This window comes from Drosophila suzukii, unplaced genomic scaffold (assembly GCF_043229965.1).
Source record: "Drosophila suzukii unplaced genomic scaffold, CBGP_Dsuzu_IsoJpt1.0 scf_5, whole genome shotgun sequence".
NCBI classification, from domain to species: domain Eukaryota; kingdom Metazoa; phylum Arthropoda; class Insecta; order Diptera; family Drosophilidae; genus Drosophila; species Drosophila suzukii.
The window spans coordinates 1977136-1999883 of NW_027255937.1; the positions used below are offsets into that span (position 1 = coordinate 1977136).

The 22748-nt window shown below is 39.7% G+C and overlaps 1 long non-coding RNA gene across 2 annotated transcripts in view; it reads left to right on the plus strand.

Moving 5' to 3' along the window:
• The window catches only part of LOC139354947 (uncharacterized), a 35962-nt gene that overhangs the window by 9026 nt on the left and 4188 nt on the right, over positions 1-22748 (plus strand). Inside the window, exons 2-4 of one of the 2 annotated variants that reach the window (XR_011605774.1) lie at positions 6811-7189; positions 17069-17185; positions 17245-17515. This is a non-coding gene — a long non-coding RNA (uncharacterized lncRNA). Of the gene's footprint in view, positions 1-6810; positions 7190-17068; positions 17186-17244; positions 17516-22748 lie in introns of those variants that run through there. The other variant, XR_011605773.1, reaches the window with a different exon arrangement.

Below are 22748 nucleotides of genomic sequence, written 5' to 3' on the forward strand. Positions count from 1 at the left end.
TTTACTGAATACCTTTAATGTTTTTGCCGACAGAAGTTTTAAAAGTTTGGACGAAGCGCTCAGCAAGTCCATTTGATGCTGGGTGAAGAGGAGCTGTAGTAAGGTGGTTAATTCCATGTTGAAGGAAAATTCCTTAAAGGATTCTGCAGTGAGTTGCGGTCCATTATCACTGACATTTGTTTTGGGGTAACCCTCAATTGCAAATATAGCTATGAGCGCTGATATTGTATTTGCAGTTGTAGTTGATGACATTTGGGTTATAAACGGGAACTGAGAATATTAGCATATTAGCCGCTGTTGGGGCGGGGTGGCTTGATCGATGGAAATAGGTGAAGCCCCAAGATCGAATGGTACCCAAAAAAAACGGAAGTACTTTGGGGTTCTACGCGACGTGCGTAGATGTTTATTGGATCACTTGGAAATAAGAACTGCTTAAGCCTAACTTAACCTAAGCGCTCCAGAGCAGAGCGGAGACTTAGGGGAGAGATGGAGAGGGAGAGCGGACGGCAGTGCGAGCGCGCGAGCAGTTGGAGCAGTAATTCTGGATATGTACTTCTAAGAGCCGATTCTGAGGGCTTAGCCGTAGAAAGTGGTGGCACTTCCGTAGAGGATGGATCTTTTGGCAGACTCGGCATTGGTAGGATTTAATACCTCGAGTACGTCTGCCATCCAAGGAGGGGTATGGAACCCATTATTTGGATGGAGTATTCTGAGGAGGACCTTTTTGTACGGAAGCTTGCGCTGAATAGGTAGAAATTATAAGTGGAACTGAGGCGGATAATGGCCTTTGGCCTAGTAGGACCGCTGTTTCGATGCAGCAATCTGTGATGCCGATCTTGGCAAGTGAGACAGTTGTGAGCGCTTGTGCAATCCAGGTATTGATGGCTGCTTGCAAAGCAATTGGAGCACAACTGCTTCCTTTGAATATAGGCTAGGCGATCGTCATTTGTAGGAAGCGTGGACATATACGCACGGGGTGGTTCTTCTTCGAACACAGATCGCAGCCTTTGGGTATCGGAACTAGCCTTGTGTTGAAGGAATTTATTTTTGGAAATTCTGCCACTCGATTCGCGTCTTTGGACTGGACTTGGTGGAAATTGGCAGATCGGAAGCTATCGACGGCCTCAAGAGTTCGATGGCGCTCTGTCAAATAGGAATTAAGCTCAAGCCACGTAGGAATTTCGGCTTTATTTTGGATGGATTGCTCCTATAATGAGAGAGTGAGCTTTGGTAGTTTTGTCGAGCACATATAAACCAGGATAGGGTCCTAATTCTCAATAGTAAAACCGGAAAATTTTAAGAAAGTTAAGCAACCTTGAAAAGTGCGTTGAAGCTCTTTTAAGGCTGCTCCCGACTCCTGTGCTATGGATTGCACATTGAAAAGTGTTTTCAGGTGACTGTTCACCTGCAATCGCTTATTTTCGAAACGCTCAGTTAGGTTATTCCAGGCTGAGCGAAAGCCATCATTGGTGAGTGGGGATCTCGAAACTATGGAATGAGCTTCGCCACTTGTTTTTGAATTTAAATCAAATAATTTTTCAACGGGCGTTAGACTCGGATTGTCTATGTATATTGCCGTGAAAAGGTCCCGGAAAGTCGGCCAGCGAAGATAATCCCCAGAGAAAACCTCTGTGTCGATAGGAGGGAGCCTACAGCCATAAGACGTGGAATTTTGGGACGGAATTACTGGAGCTTGAGGTATTTGGGAGGAGCCTTTTTGGATTTGTTCCATCAGCTGGGCGGCAAATATTTCGTAAGTGGAGTACGTTTGGTAATACTTGGACTTTAGTATGGATTTTGTGTCTGCGGCGCTCTCGCCTGCAGCTATAATGCAGTCGGAGCATATGTCGTATGCTGCCTTAACCGTTTGCCACAAGGAATTGAGGTGGTCGCGACGGATTTTGTTGTTGGGGTAGGAGCACCTGGAGCATTCACAGTGGCTTCAAAGTGGATCAGACAGTCAACTGTGGCCATAAATCGGGTTAAAGCGGATTTTACTGATGTTGCCATGACGTAAAATAATTTAGAATTTTCTTCAGTAAGGAAACGGGCTTAAATCCAATTGGAATTTAGGAACCAATCAAGATTGTAAATATATACGGTCACACTGTCGGATAGGCAGAGTCAATAAATATTTATTATATCGGATGGTCGGACTTATGTAAAGAATTACGGACTTTAATATTGTATTTTTGGAAGAAACATTTATTGTGAGCTCTTGACCCACTGTGCACTGTACGTATGTTTATATGTGGGGTGCGAATAGCAGAATAACGTTGCGGGAATGGGAAAGACTTCGCTTATGTTTGTATGTCGGTGCGTTTGTTTGTCACCTGCACAACTAAATTGCAGACGAAGTACATTTGTGGATATTTTAACTTTCTTTTTCATTTTAGAAATAGTTTAGCCGTTTTTGTAGGTCGAGAAAAGTAGTTGGAGTGGACTGTATTAGAAAGAGTAGTTAGACTGGTCTGTATAAGAATATTTATGTAAATATACACATACAAATAAAGAGTGCAAATCTTAAGGACAATCTTTATGATCGGGAATTTTTTACTGTGGCTGAGTTATATTTTACACACAATTGGAATTGATAATATATTTGAGAAATATTTTTGTTGAATAGTAGCACTGAAATATCTTCTGGAATTGTTTCAAGCGTACAGTTGTGGGCAAAGGGAAACTGGAATATTGTCGGGAACAAGTAACGGAATTCAAATACATATATTAAATGCCGTTGCGTTGGATTAATCACTTTTGGATTTAGACAATATATCATACAGAAAGTTAGTCGAAATAGGGTTCGGAAAACTGGCTGTATGACCGGCAATTATAGTAAGTGGAACTTATCTGGAGCGTTTCAAGCCTGCTGGGACAAAATTAAAGGAAACTCCAGGAGAGGAAAATCCAAAGATTTTGAAATTCGGCTTCGACTGGACCAAAATGTTGGGGCGGGGTGGCTTGATCGTTGGAAAAAGTTGAAGCCCCAAGATTGAATGGTACTCAAAAAAACACGGGAGTACTTTTGGGTTTTTACGCGACTTTCGTAGGTGTTTATTAGTACACTTTGAAATAAGAACTGCTTAAGCCTAACTTAACTTAAGCGCTCCAGTGCAGAGCGGAGACTTAAGGGAGAGATGGAGAGGGAGAACGGACGGCAGTGCGAGCGCGCGAGATGTAGACATCTGGATAAAACTGCCGCTCGACACTGCCTCCTGAAATTAAACGCCCTTTTGACGTACACAGCCACATTGAGTCAAATATAGGACCCGCAAAGTCTGTGTGTATCCTTTCCCAGACACTTGTAGCTTTTGGCCAGCTTTGAAACTCATTTACCGGGGCTTTTACCTTGCAAACGGTGCAACTCTTAGTTAGTTGTGCTATGTCGTCGTCGATACCTGGATACCAAACATACTGATGTGCTAGTTGTTTCATCCGTACTATTCCCCAGTGACCGTCGTGAATAAGTATAAGAATTTTACTTTGAAGCTTGCGAGGAATAATAATTCGGTTGACATCAGAATGGAGACATAGCAGCTTGTTGTTGATCGTAATTGTATTTCGGGATCATCCTGTTGTTCTGGCCAACCAGTTGATACGAAGTTGTATACTCTCTGCAAAATTGTATCGCTTTTTAGACTTTCGTTGATGATATCGGCATTTATTGGACAGGATATATCGACGATGTTATAACATTCCTCTTCCTTATCGAAAAGGGGATCTGAGCTTATAGGATGACGTGAGAGTGCGTCTGCGTTTTCATGAGCTGTGTTTGAGCGATATTTAATATCAAAATTGTAAGCCATCAATATTATAGCCCAACGCTGGAGTCTGTTTAAAGTCATTGTTGACAAATGCTTGCTAGGATTAAAGATTGTGACTAACGGCTTGTGATCAGTTAAGAGAATAAATTTCCTGCCATGTAAATACTGATGAATTTTCTTTACCCCAAATATGATTGAAAGGGATTCCTTCTCAATTCGGCTGTTTCGGACTTGGTGAACGTCAAGGGTTTTCGATGCGAAGGCTATCGGCTTTTCCTTGCCATCTGGATGTATGTGTGAAAAAACAACTCCAATGCCGAAAGAGGATGCATCTGTGGCTAAAACAAGCGGAAGATTATCCTTCTTCAAAGCTCAGAAAGCTTGCTGTTGCTCTGGTCCAAACTTGAAGGGTATGTTCTTTCTACTCAATTGATTTAGGAGTGAAGCTAACTGGGAGTAATTTGGAATGAAATTGCAGTAATAGTTCACTTTTCCCGCATCTAGCTGTTGTAGATTGGAGGGCGGCTTTAATTCCTTAACGGCTTCTAGTCCTGACGAGTTCGGAAGGATGCCCTTAACGCTGACCCTTCTCCCAAGGTACTCAATTTTATCCCTTAGAAAGAAACATTTCTCTTTCTTACATTTTATGCCATTCGCCTGTAAAATGCATAACATTTGTTCAAGTCTGGCTAGGTGTTGGTCCACTGTAGGAGCCGAAATAGTTATGTCGTCGAGATAATTGCTCGATGTCCAATTGGGAATTGACGCCTTGCTTGAAATCGCCGCAGATTCGTAGTGCTCCACCTGGCTTCGGTGCTAGTACATTGGCTTCGCTTCCTCCTTGAACTTATTCAATTGGGCAAACGGAATTTGCCTGCTTTTGTAGAACTTTGGTACGGAATTTGGTTTAAGGTAAATGCTTGCATACCAATAGCCGGCTCAAATACCTCCTTATACCTCTGGCAAAGATCTGTCATTTGAGTCCCCTGCTTTTCAGTGACGTTGGCGATTTGCTGAATTTCAAAATTGAATGTTTTAAGCAAATCCAAGCCAAACAGATTATTGGAACTCTCCACATTAGCCATAATTATCACCACATTTTCCAATTTGTTGTCACATTTTGCTACAGTGTTTAGCTCACCCAGTACAGGAATTTGTTGTTGGCCAAATGCGTGCAAGATTCGATCGCACTTCTGCAGTCTCGGGCTGTTTAGCTTTTTGTATGTATTGACATTCAATACTGACACCGTTGCAGCAGAACCCATTTGGAAGGATACGATTGTATTGAAGAGCTCCACTTCAATCCCAGTTTTGTTTCCTTCAAACTTGATCAAGCTGAAAACGTTGTAAATTGTTTGAATTGACTCTGCGTTTTTGTTTTGTGTTTTTTGTTGATCGGTGTCTTTTTTGTCTTTGCACTGCTTGGATAAGCAAACGACAGCTATGTGCCCCTTTCTGGCACATTTATGGCAAACTGAAACTGAGAGTGACCGCAGCCAGAGCACGATTTTAAAGCAGTTTTGCCGCCTTTACCATCAGAAAAATTGCGTTTTTGATGATTTGATTTTTGTGTGTATACTGCTTTTGTATCAAGAGCTCTCTTCTCACTCTCTTTGATTACTGCCACTGTCTTTGTTGTTGCCTCGTAAGTTTCGGCAATTGAGAGAACGTTTTCGAGCGACGTCTGCAACTTCTGCGGCTGTGCGAATTGCGTCGAATGGAGTGTGCACAATTATTTGATCGCGGATCATTTCATTAACGTAATTAAATGAACACCCATCGAATTGGCAAACAAATTGACACTCTCTAGCAATACCACGTAGATCGGCGACCCACTCCTTATGTGTCTGTGAGTCCCGCATCTGACGTTTGAAGAATTCGAACCGTGCAGCAACAAAATGATGCTTTTGCTTGAATTGTTCTGTTAGTTTTTCCGTTATTTGTTCATAAGTCTGCTGGTCCAAGTTTTCGCTACCAAACAGATTTTTACAAGCTAAATATGTGAGTGCCTGCCCACGATAGAAAATACGATTTTTTCCTATCTGCTGCTTGTACCGAGTAAGCGGAGAAGTGCTGTGTTAATTGTTGGAGGTACGTTTCCCAATTTTGATTTTCTTTGTTAAAGTTTGGAAAAGGCGGGCACACGGATATTTCTCCCGATCTTGCTAAGTTCACAACCACTATTTTTGCGTTCGATCACTGTTGTTTTAGTCTACCGACACGAATTACACAAAATGAAATTTTGCGGCACTTTTTTCGTCGTCGCCAGAAAATGTTGTGTTCCGATTAAAAGGAGACGACAGATCGGGTTGAGATTTAATGTCCAACTGACTTTATTCGGCTCTGTATAGCTGTGGTATTTTTGGTATGTTAGAGTGTACATAATAACAGAGAATATCGATAAAGTAAACAGCAAATGGCAAAGATTTCGTGATTATAATACAAGGGTATTCTAGATTCGTCGGAAAGTATGTAACAGACAGAAGGAAGCGTTTCCGACCCCATAAAGTATACGTATTCTTGATCTGGACACTAGTCGAGTCGATCTAGCCATGTCCGTCTGACCGTCTGTCCGTCAGTCCGTATGAACGCCGAGATATCGGAAACTATAACTTCCTTCTACCTGTTACATACTTTTCCCCGAGTACAATTTATTCTTTTACACCAGGAGTAACTTGTATAAATAGATACAGAATAGCTGTCTTCTCTATCCCGTCCAATTTTGTGCGCCCGCTTTCACTAACAACAACGATAAGATCCTAAAGCATTCAAGTAATTTGAATAATAACTCTTTCACTTTTAGTGTACACTTATAATAATACAACTAGCTTCATTGTGTGATTTCCATATTCATAGTATGCTGGCATACCATCCAAGCAGATGTTTAGCAAATACCTATCAGTACATTCGTATTCTTAGCTTAACACTGACACTTGTGGCTAATGGAATATAGATTTAGAAGGAACTTAACAAAGAAAATCCTTTTAAATGTTATATTTCTTGTTCCTTGTTTCATACGGCACATTTAATCTTTTACTCATTTCAGTACTTACCGATCTACCCTCACGTAACGGATATGAAAAGACTTACCGGCCGCCTGGACCCATACCATCACCACATACACCTCGAATATTTAGAAATGCAGGCTCACGACTTCATGCTGTTACTACGAATGCGACAGTGGTGTTAGTAATAATTTTATGGAAGATGTCCTTGGATTCAAAAACTTTTAATACTGTGGACAGAATTAGCTCTCACAGCATTTAAAAAGTTGGAAGTAAAGCACTCTGAAGCTACAAATAAACATCCGAAGCAGCCGCTACGTTATGTTAGTTCCGTTTTCTTGTTGCTTTGGAATGTTTTTGATCTGGAAGCGACGCCAATCCTACAATACTAGTTTATACATTTATCTAAATAAGCTGTATGTAAGTATAGAACATTAAAATTAAAACAAGAGAAAACGCTTTAATCGACGGTCTCGACTATCAGATACCAGATTACTTAGCTATCAAAAAAGCGCCATCTAACGTTCATTCCTATCGGCTGTCTACGAGATTTCACTATCACGCCGCATGTCTTCAAACCTAGGTAACGCTAGTGAAATTTCGCAAGCCGGCGATTTTCTGTAGGAGATATGTTCCCCATCCCTCTCGCACTCTATTAAGTTTGATAATTATTCATTATTGATTAGCTATAAGTTTTTAATAAATGGTCCGAATTGAATAATTTACGACATGTAAATGTGTATTGATGGACCTGCTAGACGGGTTTTGGCATTATGAATATATATTTATACCCTTGCAGAGGGTATTATGATTTCAGTCAGAAGTTTGCAACGCAGTGTAGCAGACGTTTCCGACCCCATAAAGTGCATATATTCTTGATCAGCATCACTAGTCGATTCGATCTAGCCATGTCCGTCCGTTTCTAAGCAAACTAGTCTCTCAGTTTTAAAGCTATCGGGCTGAAACTTTCCCAAAAGTCTTCTTTCTTTTGCAGTTAGTATATAAGTCAAAACCAGCCGGATTAGACAACTATATCCTATAGCTCCCATAAGAATAATCGAAAAAAAAATTTTTTAAATTATATTTTTGGAGTTTTTTAACATATAACCTCCTACGCTTGGAAACAAAATTTTTTAATTAGTTCGGAATTTCGAATTAAATTTTATCAAAATCATATAGCTGCCATAGAAATGATCGGAAAATTGGTGTGAAAATAATATGTAACAAATTATAGCCTCGGCGTTTTTTGACATGTTATCTTATACTATTGGGAATATCATTTTTTGTATTTTTAAACTTAAAAAAATTAACTGCCTGGGTATACAAACTTATGCTTGCCGAAGCTAACATCCTTTCTTGTTTTTTGATAATTTCTATGGGAGCTATAGGATATAGTTTTCTGATCTGGCTATATACTACCTGCAACAGAAATAAGATTTTTAAGAAAGTTTCAGCCCGATAGCTTTAAGACTGAGAGACTAGTTTGCGTAGAACGGGATAAATAGACGGACGGACAGACAGTCGAATATGGCTAGTTCGACTCGTCCAGTCATGCTGATCAAGAATATGTATACTTTATGGGGTCTGAAATGTCTACTATACTGTGTGCAATCTTCTAACAGAAATTAACATACCCTTTGCAAGGATATAAATATCTAACACAATGTATTCATACCCAAAAAAACCGTATATAACTTTTTTTTATCTTAAATAATTTTCAGGAATGTTTTAAAGGGAAGAGCAGCGAAAATCTTTCATTCGTCATATTTACATGGCTGTACTTTGTATGTGTTGTGACCAGTAGATAAATACTCAGCAAATAAAAAAGAGAGCGTTAGCAAAGAGAGCGAAGACGCGTGGGGTGGGGATGTAACAGATTCACTTAATTTCTGTTAATGTCACATTTGATAAAATATTTTAATTCTGTTCGAGACACTTTATTGGACATTGGTCGTTCTCAAAATTGTTTTATGTAGGTTTTTACTGAAGCGAAATTTCGTGCCAAACGCGCACCCATCTTTTCTTTGTGTACTGTAGAGTAAAAGGGTATATTGGATTCGGGAAAAAGTATGTGACAGGTAAAAGGAAGAGTTTCCGACCTCATAAATTACACATATTCTTGATCATGATCACTAGCCGAGTCGATCTAGCCATATCCTTCTGACCGTGTGAACGCTGTGATCTCGGACACTATAGAAGCAGAAAAAACTTTTTGCATCAAAAAATTTAAGTTTTCAAGACGTGGAAAAAAGTTTAAAAAGAAGATTTTCACCCAAATTCGTCCTTTTCAATAAGTACTGAATGGGTTTAGAAAAGTATTGCATTATTCAAACGGCATTTTAATTACCTTTCCATTGATGCAAAAGTTAACATGAAGTATGTTCAAATTATGAGTATATTTAACATTTGTTTTGTGAAAATACTTCTGACCACCCCTGTATATATACGTGCACTATAGTTACCATCCAAGCGCTATTAGTTACGCTTAGCAAGGAACCCCAGTTTGATACTAGATTCAAGTATTTGTTGTCTAAAGTAAATTTACCAATAACCGTAGCTAGTGCTAGTGTATATTGAATCAGGTAAGTACATTCCTAATAATATAAAATATATACTAAATACATATTTTAAATGTTAGTGTGAGTGTGCAAATAGAAGTTTGCGGTTACATACATATTGACATCTAAATAATGTCATATTGATGACGATTTTATTTAGGGTGTGGGGAAGTTTTTTTTGGCACCTTCCTTCTAGATTTCTTACCACTCATGCATTGTCACAAGGTAGAGAAAGCTATTGTCATATACTCGTATTGTATATGTCCTTTCTCAGCATGATACAAAATCAACTGCTGGGTGATCTTTATACGTTGTAGTAGAATCAAGAATTAATTCTGTCCGAAGATGATATAATCTAAACTACATAATAATTTAAATAAATTAATTCTACTTTTATAAGTTTAAACTTTTATATTATAATTAAAGATAAGCTTTACAGCAGCGAATATTAGCCTTGTGTTTGTATTAACAACCTGAAGAGTCATTCAGTAGTTGTAGTAACCCTGGTTGTTGTGAAAAGTCAACGTTTTGATGATTTGTGCACCTTTGCCATTGGAAAATCGATACTCTCCGCTAAAATAATAATTATATTAATAATAATATAATTAATTATTATAATAATTACTAAAATTAATTCCATTTGTATTAGCCATTATCGTTATTACTCTTCCGTGGCACCTGTCAATGTTTTACTCAATAAATTTTTAATGTTAAGGGGACTTCAAATCCACAAAGTTCTAAAAATTTCTAAAGGGTGGTGCTGTCGCGAGAAGTGGAGTAGGTTTTTTTTTTTTTTTTTTTTTTTATCTTTATTTTTATTTACAATCTGTTTGTTTAAACAATAAGTAAATTTTATAATTTATATTAAATTAACAGAAATAGCAGTTTTCCAGTGAGCCCTGCTATTATATATAACATCTTTCCTGTTTGTTGAATTTATCTATGAGGGAGATCGAGAATATGATATCTTTTCAGTCTTCTTACTGTTAAACTGTTGTCTACTAGACTTAAGGCTAAATTATTTTCGTGGTTGTGAAGTCTGTCGATATATTTCTTACTAGTTTTATTTATAAGTGGAGTAGGTGAACTTGCTTGTTTTTGTATTATATTGCAATTTATGTTTGGAGCTAAAATAAATATGCGCGGAAATTTCCGTTGGTGCATCCGCTGAATTTTCCAGAGCAGCTAGAGACTGCTGGTCTAGTTTTCATTTAATAATAAAACACAAGATTGGATCCCAGGATTTTGTGCTGACATCGAGGTTTTTAAGAATACTCATTGAGTTTTTGATAGACTCATGTAAGGCCCTTAGTTGGCACGAGGAGCCGTCTATAGGCTTATGGTCAATAATTTTTGCTATGGCGGCGAATACTCGTATTTTTCCGTTCTGTTACCTGGCTTTTAGACGCAACCAGGCGTCGTCATAGCCATCCTGTGAGAAGGCTGTGTCTGTCAAAACGTTCCTCGCTTCACCACGAAGCGAACTCTGTGGGATATGTAGTTTTTGACAGGCCGAGTATGTCTTATTATGGTCCAACTCCACAAAGAGATCATGGAACCGTGGCCAGTCTAGATACTCGCCGTTAAACTCCGGAATGCTAATTGGTGGAAGTACCAAGTTTAGGCTCATTGGCGCGTCGTTTTCTCGAAGAAGGTTCATTTCGTATTCTTCGTATAATGTGTGGATTTGGGCTAGCTCTGCTTCTGCCAGAGCTGCGGCCCCAGGTGTGCTGTCCAATGGAGATCCAGGTGCCTTTGTAGGGCTGGGGTGACGGTTGGGGCGTTCGAGGCTAATGTTAATGATGATTCCAATTCCTTGCATCTTTTCTGTAACTGTCGGATCACCGCGTAAATTGCGGAGTCTCCTTTGACTTGATCTCCTGTTGTGATTTTGAGATTAGCCGAAGTTCGTCTGGGGCCTTCGGAAGTCCGCTTCCAGTCGGCATGTTGCCCAGAAAGATTTTCTGATATTTTTCGACCAGCTCCTTAAGTGCTACTAATCGTGAAGAGTACTCACTTCCAGTGGATAATGCCGCTTGTTGGACTTCTTCATCTAGGTCGCAAAACTGCTGCCAAAAATCGTTTATGAGATTTAGCTTACCGAAATAAAACCCGTCTCGGTGGCGTCGTTCGACCGAATCCTTGCCATAATTCTTTATGAGCTGTTGGATCTGTCCTTGAAGCTCATTTTGGTTGTCTAGTAATCGATTGTGTAAATCGATTCTTGTGTGACTTTTTATACCCGTTACTCGTAGAGTAAAAGGGTATACTAGATTCGTCGGAAAGTATGTAACAGGCAGAAGGAAGCGTTTCCGACCCCATAAAGTATATATTCTTGATCAGGATCACTAGCCGAGTCGATCTAGCCATGTCCGTCTGTCCGTCTGTCCGGATGAACGCTGAGATCTCGGAAACTATGAGAGCTAGGCTATTGAGATTTGGCGTGCAGATTCCTGAGCTTCTTACGCAGCGCAAGTTTGTTTTAGTAGACTGCCACGCCCACTGTAACGCCCACAAACCGCCCAAAACTGTGGCTCCTACAGTTTTGATGCTAGAATAAAAATTTTAACGGAAATGTAATGTAATAATGTAACGGAAATGTAATGTTCTCATCAATACCTATCGATTGACCTAAAAAAAAGTTTGCCACGCCCACTTTAATGCCCACAAACCGCGAAAACCTGTGACGCCCACAATTTTTATGCTAGATAAAAAATTTTAACTGAAATGTATTCGTCTCGTCATTACCTATCGATTGACTCAAAAAAAAGTTTGCCACGCCCACTCTAACGCCCATAACACTTAAATCTGTATACCGCCGGTAGGTGGCGCATTTTAATCTCGCTTTGCTGCTTGCATATCTCCATTTAGCTGAGTAACGGGTATCTGATAGTCGAGGTACTCGACTATAGCGTTCCTCCTTGTTTCCTCTATGAATGAAGTAGACATATTGTGTGTCTTGGAAGAAAGAAAAAATCCTGTGAAGACGGATAAAGCTGTGTGTCCTGTGAAGCTGGATTAAGCTGAGTGTCCTCTGAAGCTGGATGAAGCTAAGTATCCTGTGAAGCTGGATGAAGCTGAGTATCCTGTGAAACTGGATTAAGCTGACGATCCTGTAACGCTGGATGATGAAGCGTATCCTGTGTAGCTGTATAAAGCTGAGTATCCTGTGAAGCTGGATTAAGCTGAAGATCCTGTGACGCTGGATGAAGAAGCGTATCCTGTGAAGCTGGATGAAGCTGAGTATCTTGTGAAGCTGGGTTAATCTGAAGATCCTGTGACACTGGATGAAGATGCGTATTCTGTGAAGCTGCATAAAGCGGACGATCCTGTGAATTTGGATGGAGCTGAGTATACTCTGAAGCTGGATGAAGCTGAGTATCCTGTGAAGCTGGATGAAGCTGAGTATCTTGTAAAGCTGGTCGAACCTGAGTATGCTGTGAAGCTGGGTGAAGCTGACGATCCTGTGAAGCTGAATGAAGCTGAGTATCCTGTGAAGCCGGATGAAGCTGAGTATCCTGTAAAGCTGGTCGAACCTGAGTATCCTGTGAAGCTGGAAGAAGCTGTGAATCCTGTGAAGCTGGATTAAGCTGAGTATCCTGTGAAGCTGGATGAGCTATGGTTTCCAGGGCGGGTGGATGTAGTGAACTTAACGGGTCTTCTCACCAGTCAGAGGTTCAGCTTTTGTTGGGATGGGGCTTGTTCGAGTGTGATCCTTTGTTGGTAAAGGATCACGTCGGGGTCACCTATGTTTGTGCATACCCGAAGTAGACACTAGCAAGGCGATCGCGTTGCGACAATGGTAACAATGGTTACTGCGATGCCGGACCACAGGCGATGCGGAATTGCGCTGAGGTTGAGCTAACTTACTAAGGTTGAGCCCTATTTCCAGAGGTAGGAAGTAGAACCGCGGAGTTATGAGATGCGTTGATAACTGATTTATTCTTCATTTGATACATGCTTATATACTTCTTGGAACACGGAAGCTTAGTGTAATGATTAGTGAAATAAGCTATATTCTAAAGTAGGTAGTTGGCTCGGCTGACACTGCACAATGTGCTGACTGCATTGGCGGGTCAGTGTGCCGTTGAGTCGGTGAGACAGTGAATTAGTGAGGCATATAATATGCTGATCAGCAATTCTCATTTGCAGTGGGTGCTACTGAGCGCCTGGTACTGTTCCCAACTTGGCTACTGCTTGATTTGTTGGCTGCTGGTCATGTTGAGCACGAAGACTATTGTTATCTCCACGGTCAAAAATTAAATGAATTGCTGCTGGTCGATAAATTAAACGCATATTTCTCATCAAAGCAGAACTCTAGTTTTGAGAGACATGTATTCAGAAATCTCTGTCCTACAGAAGGAGAAGGTTTTGCTAAATGTGTTTTAAGATTGCGCCTTCAAGTTCTGAAATGTGACTTTGGAGCCACTAAAGAAGAAGTTGAGGAGATTTCCCTTAAAGACAAAATAATCGACAGCTTGGCCGGGGTGAATCTGAAAAAGAAATTACTAGAAATAGAGTACACTTTGGTACAGGTGATCGATGCCAGTCAAGTCGATAAGGAAATCAATAAGCAGTCGGAGATTATGCATTCAAGGCCAGAAACTGAGGCGATAAGAAAAATCTCAGGAGGGCCCGTGAACCCAAATTGGCCGTTTGGCCTTTGGAGCCACTAAAGAAGAAGTTGAGGAGATTTCCCTTAAAGACAAAATAATCGACAGCTTGGCCGGGGTGAATCTGAAAAAGAAATTACTAGAAATAGAGTACACTTTGGTACAGGTGATCGATGCCAGTCAAGTCGATAAGGAAATCAATAAGCAGTCGGAGATTATGCATTCAAGGCCAGAAACTGAGGCGATAAGAAAAATCTCAGGAGGGTCCGTGAACCCAAATAGGCCGTTTGACGGAGAAAGCCACTTTATTCAACGTCTGGTCAAATTCAACCAATCAACCAACCAATTGCTACAAATAATTTGCGTTTTCGAAGCCCCTGTACCCATTGGCAAGAGTCCTTAGGTGTTTGCTTCGATTAATGTAATAAAAAACGGAACGCATTAATTATTCGAGAAAGATACAGCAATTAAAATAAATGTGCTACGTTTCGGGCTTAAAGTTAAGAAAATACAAAAAGTAACACCACCAGTTAAACTATCGATCAATACAGACGTCAAGCCAATTCAGCAACCTATAAGGCGTATACCTGTTGCACCTGAGGATAAAGTAACCGCGAAATTGGAAGAAGCTCTTGCCCTAGATATCATCGATCCAGTGTTCAGGTCATTCCGCCTGGATATCGCCCATGGTTATAGCAATTAAAGAAAATGGCGAAATGACTGGCAAATAAGGCAATTTTTAGGGAGAACTATCCATTACCAGTATTTGACACGTTTATGACCAAGCTAAGAGGCGCAAAATACTTCACACGAAACCATTTTTAAACCAACCTCAAAACCGCCCGCTCGAATTGAGCTATGGCTTTTACGCCTGCAAGCTTATAAATTTAAGGAAAACATTTCCGATACCCTATCCCGACTATGCCAATTAGCATCAACAAATTCGAACTGGAAAGTTACTGAACATGATTTATTTCGAATAATTGAATACAACATCCCATGAAACATCATTACACATTTGCGATATAGCACTGGAGAGTAGTGCTGATTAGGAAATTGTGGAGGCAATGACCTGTTTGTATGCCAATTCCTGGGATAGTGCCACATCCAAAAGTTTTTCCGGTTCCAAATTACGATGATAGGGAACATTATGCTAAGGGGAACACGGCTAATTATCCCAAAGAGTCTGCGAAAAAGAGTTCTGGAACTATCTCATGAAGGACACCCTGGTGAGTCGTACATATAGCGATGATTGAGAGTCAAGGTGTGGTGACCACGCATCGATCGAGATGGGGAAAACTTTGTGAAATCCTGCAAAGATTGCATATTAGTCTCTCAACCGTTGAGGACGGCGTCGATGCAAGGAACAGTTTTTCCGACACTACTGGGACCACTTCCAAACGGCAATGCCTTCTCGTATTCGTAGACTATTTTTCTAGATATATGGAAATAAAGTTTTTACAGTCCATATCATCGGAATCGATTATCGGGGCCATGAAAGTAATATTTTGTAGTTTGGGTTTCCCAAGATATCTGCGAACGGATAACGGGAGATAATATGTTAGTGCGATGTTTGAACTATATTGTAGCAAATTAATAAGGACTCCACCATATTGGCCACAGGCAAATGGCGAAGTCCAAAATATGAATCGACCGCTAATAAAGAGGTTGAAGATAGCTCATCTGATCAAAGCCAATTTTTAAGAAGACATTACTACTCGCAGCACAACAGGAACCTCTCCTTCTGAACTAATGTTTAATCGAATGTTTAGGGACAAAATTCCAAGTGTGCAAGATGTATTGGGTGAAGTTCATGACTCAGAAGAAAAAGATAATAATTCCATACAAAAACATAAAGGTAAAGTAGTTGCAGATAAGAAAAAAGGAGCGAAAGAGGTTAGCATACAGGTAGGCGATCAAGTATTTATGAAGAACTTAGTATTTCCAAGTAAGTTAACACCAAACTTTAATACCACAATACATGAAGTTTTAGAGCGTGAATGTAACATAGAAAAAGTGTCAGGTGGAGGAAAAACACTTTTTAGGGATGCCAGCCACCTAAAGAAGATTCCAGCTGCCAGTACCAGGAAAGGCGTTCCGGATCTTGGATCGACAACCTTGGATTTGGAAAAGTCACGTCAACACCCGTTGAAGGACACTCCCGAGCAATGCAGCGCATCCCACGGACCTGGTTTAAAATTCAAGCTGACAAAGGAGGGATGTGGGAACCGGTGCGAGAGAGTGTTGGGAGTGACTCTCTATTGACCACAGGAAGAGGCGATGGTTCGTCCTCAGATGCCGATCACGCTGACATTCATTTGTTATTCAAGCATCAGCCGAGGGCAGATGTTCATGTGTTTTCTTATATGTAAATAAGAATTAAATAAATAAAAACAAGTGTAAAACAAACGCGTGTGGACTTTACCTATGGCTTGTTATAGTTACTAGAACGAATCTCAGCTTACCCCGTCAGCTGCAAAACCATATATGTATACACACACAAATGTATACAAACATACATACATACACATATACACTCATATCAAATTGGCTATTTCCATAACTTTTTTATTTTTTTTTATTTCCACATTGGACAAAGCGGAATGGGGAAAAATTGGGAATGTTGATTAAATACGGATACAGTTAAATACGGATATCCCCTAAAATTATGAACAGCACATTTTAAAACCACTTTGGCCAAATTTATAACAGAGAAATGGGAAAAGAAAAACTTTTTTAATAAATTATTTTTTAGGGCACTAAGTCCCTTATTGAACCAATTTTTTCTTAGCACGCGTCTTCGAACTATTTCTGTTGTTTTTTTTGTTTTTATATCAAGCCGTTTTTTCTTCATGAGCTTTTTGCCACTTATTTTATTTGTACCTTTATAACTTAGTTAGGATTAAGATAATGTAGAGAAAAGGTGTGAAGGAAAGCCGTGAATCTATTTATATAAAAGTTTATATGTATTTGTTTAAGCATAGGCATGCAATTTTAATTTGAAATTAAAAAATAAGATTGAAATTTGAAATTAATTTTGCCATTGAAGAAAACGTGTAAAATTTATTTATGTGCAAATGAAATATTTTATTTATTTCTATTATTTTTATTATATTTCCATATATCAGAAAGCTCGACAGCAAGATGTTGAGACGATGACGTCTCAGTGGACAAAGCGAAATAGGAAAAACTTGGGGCACTTGGTTAAGGAAGCTTAATTATCGGAAAAACCCAGTTAGTTGCGGGTATGCCTTAAGATTATGAACATCACATTTTAAAAAGACGCTGACAAAATGAATTACAGAGAAATGGCGAAAGAAACAAGGAAGAACGCTGTAGTCGAGTACCTCGACTGTCAGATACCCGATACTCAGCTAAAGGGACCAAAGGGAAATGGAGATATGAAAGTAGCAAAGCGAGATTGAAGAGCGCCACCTACCCGTGATCTCAATATATGGTTATGTGGGAGGTAGACTGATTTAAGCGTTATGGGCGTTAGAGTGAGCGTGGCAACCTTTTTTTGGGGCAGTCGATAGGTATTGACGAGAATAATAATATAAGCTAAAAATATTATTTTAGCATCAAAACTGGGCGTTTTGAGTGCGTTAGGGTGAACGTGGCACACTGACGAAACAAACTTGCGCTGAGCAAGAAGATTTCCGACATCTTGGCGTTTATACGGAAAGACGGACATGGCTAGATCGACTCGCCTAGTGATCATAATCAAGATTTTATATACCTAATGGAGTCGGAAACGCTTCCTTTTACTTGTTACATACTTTTCGAGGAATCTAGTTACCATTTTACTTTACGAGTAACGGGTATAAGAACTTCGGCAAGGCAAAGCTTGTATACCCTTGCAGTTATATTTATTAAATTTATAAATACAAAAAATGATATCCCCAATAGTATATATGTCAGAAAACACCGAAGCTACAATTTGTTTTATATTATTTTCCCACCAATTTTCCGATCGTTCCTATGGCAGCTATATGATAAAGTCGTCCGATTTTGATAAAGTAAAAATCGAAATTCAGAGCTAATTAATAAATGTTATTTCCAAGCGTAGGAGGTTATATGTTTAAAAACGCGGAAGCTATAATTTGTTTCATATTATTTTTCAACCAATTTAGCGATCGTTCCTATGGCAGCTATATTATATAGTGGTCCGATTTTGATACAATTAAATTCGAAATTCAGAACTATTTAAAAAATGTTATTTCCAAGCGTAGAAGGTTATATGTTAAAAAACACCGAAGCTATAATTTGTTTCATATTATTTTCCCACCAATTTTCCGATCGTTCTGCCATAGCTGCCATAGCTATATGATATAGTCGTCCGATCTTGATAAAATTTAATTCGAAATTCAAAACTGATTAAAAAATGTTATTTCCAAAAAACACCAAAGATATAATTTTTTAAATTATTTTTTCCGATTATTTCTACGGGAGCTATAAGATATAAATATCCGATCCGGCTGTTTCCGACTTATAAACTACTTAAAAGATATTGTTTACGTCAAAAGGGCGTTTAATATCAGGAGGCAGTGTCGAGCGGCAGTTTTATCCAGATGTCTACATCTCGCGCGCTCGCACTGCCGTCCGCTCTCCCTCTCCATCTCTCCCTTAAGTCTCCGCTCTGCTCTGGAGCGCTTAAGTTAAGTTAGGCTTAAGCAGTTCTTATTTCAAAGTGTACTAATAAACACCTACGCACGTCGCGTAAAAACCCAAAAGTACTCCCGTGTTTTTTTGCGTACCATTCAATCTCGGGGCTTCAACTATTTCCAACGATCAAGCCACCCTGCCCCAACAGATATAAGACTCTTGGGAAAGTTTCAGCCCGATAGCTTTAAAATTGAGAGACTAGTTTGCGTAGAAACGGGCGTACAGACGGACAGACGGACATGGCTAGATCGACTCGTCTAGTCATGCTGATCAAGATGGGGTCGGAAACGTCTCCTTCACTACGTTGCAAACTTCTTACTAAAATCAACATACCCTCCTGCAAGGGTATAAAAGTTTTATCTTGGACGTTGATGCACTATGGCCAGTACATACATGTGGCCCTACGACACCAAGCAACTTGTTACGCGCGGAGCCCTTCACCGTTTTGGGCGGGTAAACGAAATTGAGGACAGAGAAAAAGACAATGTAACAATAGACAATTAAAAATTTCGGGTCAAAATTCGAATAGACAATATACATAAAATATAACTAATTAGTTGCTTAGTGGGATAGTATTATTGATTTAGAGATAGGTAGTGAGGCGGTAGTAGATTTTAGGTGATATAGTCTGTTATAATCATTGCAAAGTACTCTAAAAGGTTCATGCATTGCATAATTAGAGATACAATGATTTTATACTAGAGGAATATAGTTTCAAGTGAATCTATTTGGCACATTAAAATGCAGGTAACTCGGGACTCTCCACATCACCATGAATAAGATTTCTAATAAACGTAATACCAAGCATAGTTATACGGTTAGCTTATACTGGTAAGTTAATTGGAAGTAGTCTACTAGAGTAGCATGGTAGTATTGTTTTTTTGCACAAACTCAACCCGGTCTATATACACCCCATATTAGAACTCCAAGTAGGAGCGCAGTACTCAAGAATTGGTCGGACTAATGAAATTAACAAGGTCTTTGTGACATAGGGATCATCGAATTCCTTTGACCACCTTTTGATAAATGCCAGCACGCCAAGGAGAAAATTTAAGTTTAGGATCCATATAGACTCCAAGGTCGTCAGCATGCGTTATCCTATCTAACACACAACCACTCAAAGCATAAGTTGAATAGTGAGGGCTGACACAAAAAAGGTCATTAGCTTACACTGAGAACCATTTAAACCTAATTCACTATCCATCCACCATGTTTGAAAAGCATTGAGATCAAATTGTAAAGATAATCTTTGTGCGGGATCATTATATTGCAGGCACAACTTAACGAGGAAGGTTATTTAAAAAAAATGTAAACGAGAGCGGATCAAGATGACTTCCTTGTGTTACACCGGACGTAACTCGGATTCGGGATGAAAAAGAGTTTTTAAAAATGACCCTTTGAGTTCTGCCATTCAAATAACCTAAGATACACTTAAGAAGATCACCTGGAAACCCTAAAAGGTCCAATTTCGGAACTAGAATCGGGGGTTTACAGAATCAAACGCCTTACTGAAATCAGTGTAAACCACATTTGTCTGACGATTTTTCTAAAACCACTTATCACAAATAAAGTAAGCTGCAAAAGGTTGGTTTTCGTCGACCAACGATTTATAAATCCGTGTTGACAAGAGGAAATAGGCGACCTACAGCTGTGTTGCAAATGCGGCGTAATAATGTTCTCAAAGAGCCTAGGTATAGCTGATAGCTTTGAAATACCTCTGTATTTACATGCGTTCAATTTACTCCCTTTTTTATGAACTCCTTCCATCTGTGTGGGAAATCGGACGTTTATAAAGACAAAACAAGGAAGAACGCTATAGTCGAGTACCTCGACTATCAGATACCCGTTACTCAAAGGGAAATGGAGATATGCAAGCAGCAAAGCGAAATTAAAATGCGCCACCTACCGGCGGTAGACAGATTTAAGCGTTATGGGCGTTAGAGTGGGCGTGGCAAATTTATTTTTGGATCAATCGATAGGTATTGACGACACCAATACATTTCAGTTAAATTTTTTTATCTAGCATGCAAATTGTGGGCGTCACAGGTTTCCGCGGTTTGTGGGCGTTTAAGTGGGCGTGGCAAACTTTTTTTTAGGTCAATCGATAGGTATTGATGAGAGCAATACATTTCAGTTAAAATTTTCTATCTAGCATCAAAACTGTAGGAGTTACAGTTTTGGGCGGTTTGTGGGCGTTAGAGTGGGCGTGGCAGTCTACTGAAACAAACTTGCGCTGCGTAAGAAGCTCAGGAATCTGTACGCCAAATCTCAATAGCCTAGCTCTCATAGTTTTCGAGATCTCAGCGTTCATCCGGACAGACAGACGGACAGACGGACATGGCTAGATCGACTCGGCTAGTGATCCTGATCAAGAATATGGGGTCGGAAACGCTTCCTTCTGCCTGTTACATACTTTCCGACGAATCTAGTATACCCTTTTACTCTACGAGTAACGGGTATAATAAAAAGTTTGTGCAATGGTCTACACAAACAACGACGCTAACGAAACTAACAACGCTTTTTGTAAGCCGCCTTATAGAGATTGCCTGGGTTTTATAAGCAATGCATCCATCACAATAGTAGCGCAAGCGTCATGAGAGTCGATTGCATCGCGTACCAGGCCCAATTAGCCAAGGCATTTTGCATGAAAAATGTTCTCGCACGAATGGCACGAATGCTCTGTTGTCCAGCCGAAATCAACGATTAGCCATTCTTTAAATAACAGGCAACGATAATAAAGCTTCGCAAGTAAAAGAGAGAGTTCGAGAGCGGGAGAGAGTGAGCGGGAGTGAGTAAGCTGGGGGAGCGTAAGTTTTTGATGTTCCAAAAGAAAAGTTGTGTGCGGGAGTGCGGGAGAGCGGGTAACTACCGTTTAGACTATTAAGGCTTCAAACAGCGTTTGGAAGAAAAGGAGAAGGCAATTAGAAAAAAACAATAACAACAAACACTGCACAGAGATTAGACTTGCAAACTAATTTTGTTAATTTAAACACAAAACTATCACTATGCACTCGCGAAGCTTACGGATGTTGTAAGGGAAATAAAGAGCTATTGAAATGTAAGAAAATATAAATTAAGCCCCGATAGTTTATGGATAACAGGAACAAAAATTGGGAGACAAAAACACGACCGTTCACTGACAGAGCGAACTTCTTCTTTTATGGCAGTTTGGGGCCTTTTGTTGTACCAAGCCGTGAACCTATTTGTTTAAACATAGGAATGCAATTTCAATTTGAGAATAACAAAATAAGTTTGTTTGATGCTGCTAAAGCTGTTTAAGAGTTGCAAATTAAATATTTTTTTACAAAAGGATATCAGTGGGTATTAAAAGAATTCATAATTAAACGAATCTCATTTCAACCCCGTCACCCCGTCACGTACACGTATTTCAATTGGGCCGAGGTAAAGCTTGGTTCGTTATCGGTCATAAGTACCTTGAAAGTAATTCCATTATTCCATGTTGTATTTCTTTAACTACTAGGAATTTTGAGTAAGCGTCAATACAAATAAAACAAGGAAGAACGCTATAGTCAACTACCTCGACTATCAGATACCCGTTACTCAGCTAAAGGGACCAAAGGCAAATGGAGATATGCAAACAGCAAAGCGAGATTAAAATACGCCACTTACCGGCGGTAGACAGATTTAAGCGTTATGGGCGTTAGAGTGGGCGTGGCAAATTTTTTTTTGATCAATCGATAGGTATTGACAAGACCAATACATTTCAGTTAACATTTTTTATCTAGCATGAAAACTGTGGGCGTCACAGGCTTGGGCGGCTTGTGGGCGTTAGAGTAGGCGTGGAAAACTTTGTTGGGTCAATCGATAGGTATTGATGAGAACAATACACTTCAGTTCAAATTTTTATTCTAGCATCAAAACTGTAGGAGCCACAGTTTTGGGCGGTTTGTGGGCGTAAGAGTGGGAGTGGCACCTTGCTGAAACAAACTTGCGCTGCGTAAGAAGCGTAGGAATCCTTACGCCAAATCTCAATAGCCTACCTATTATAGTTTCCGAGATCTCAGCGTTCATCCGGACAGACGGACAGACGGACGTGGCTAGATCGACTCGGCTAGTGATCCTGATCAAGAATATATATACTTTATGGGGTCGGAAACGCTTCCTTCTGCCTGTTACATACTT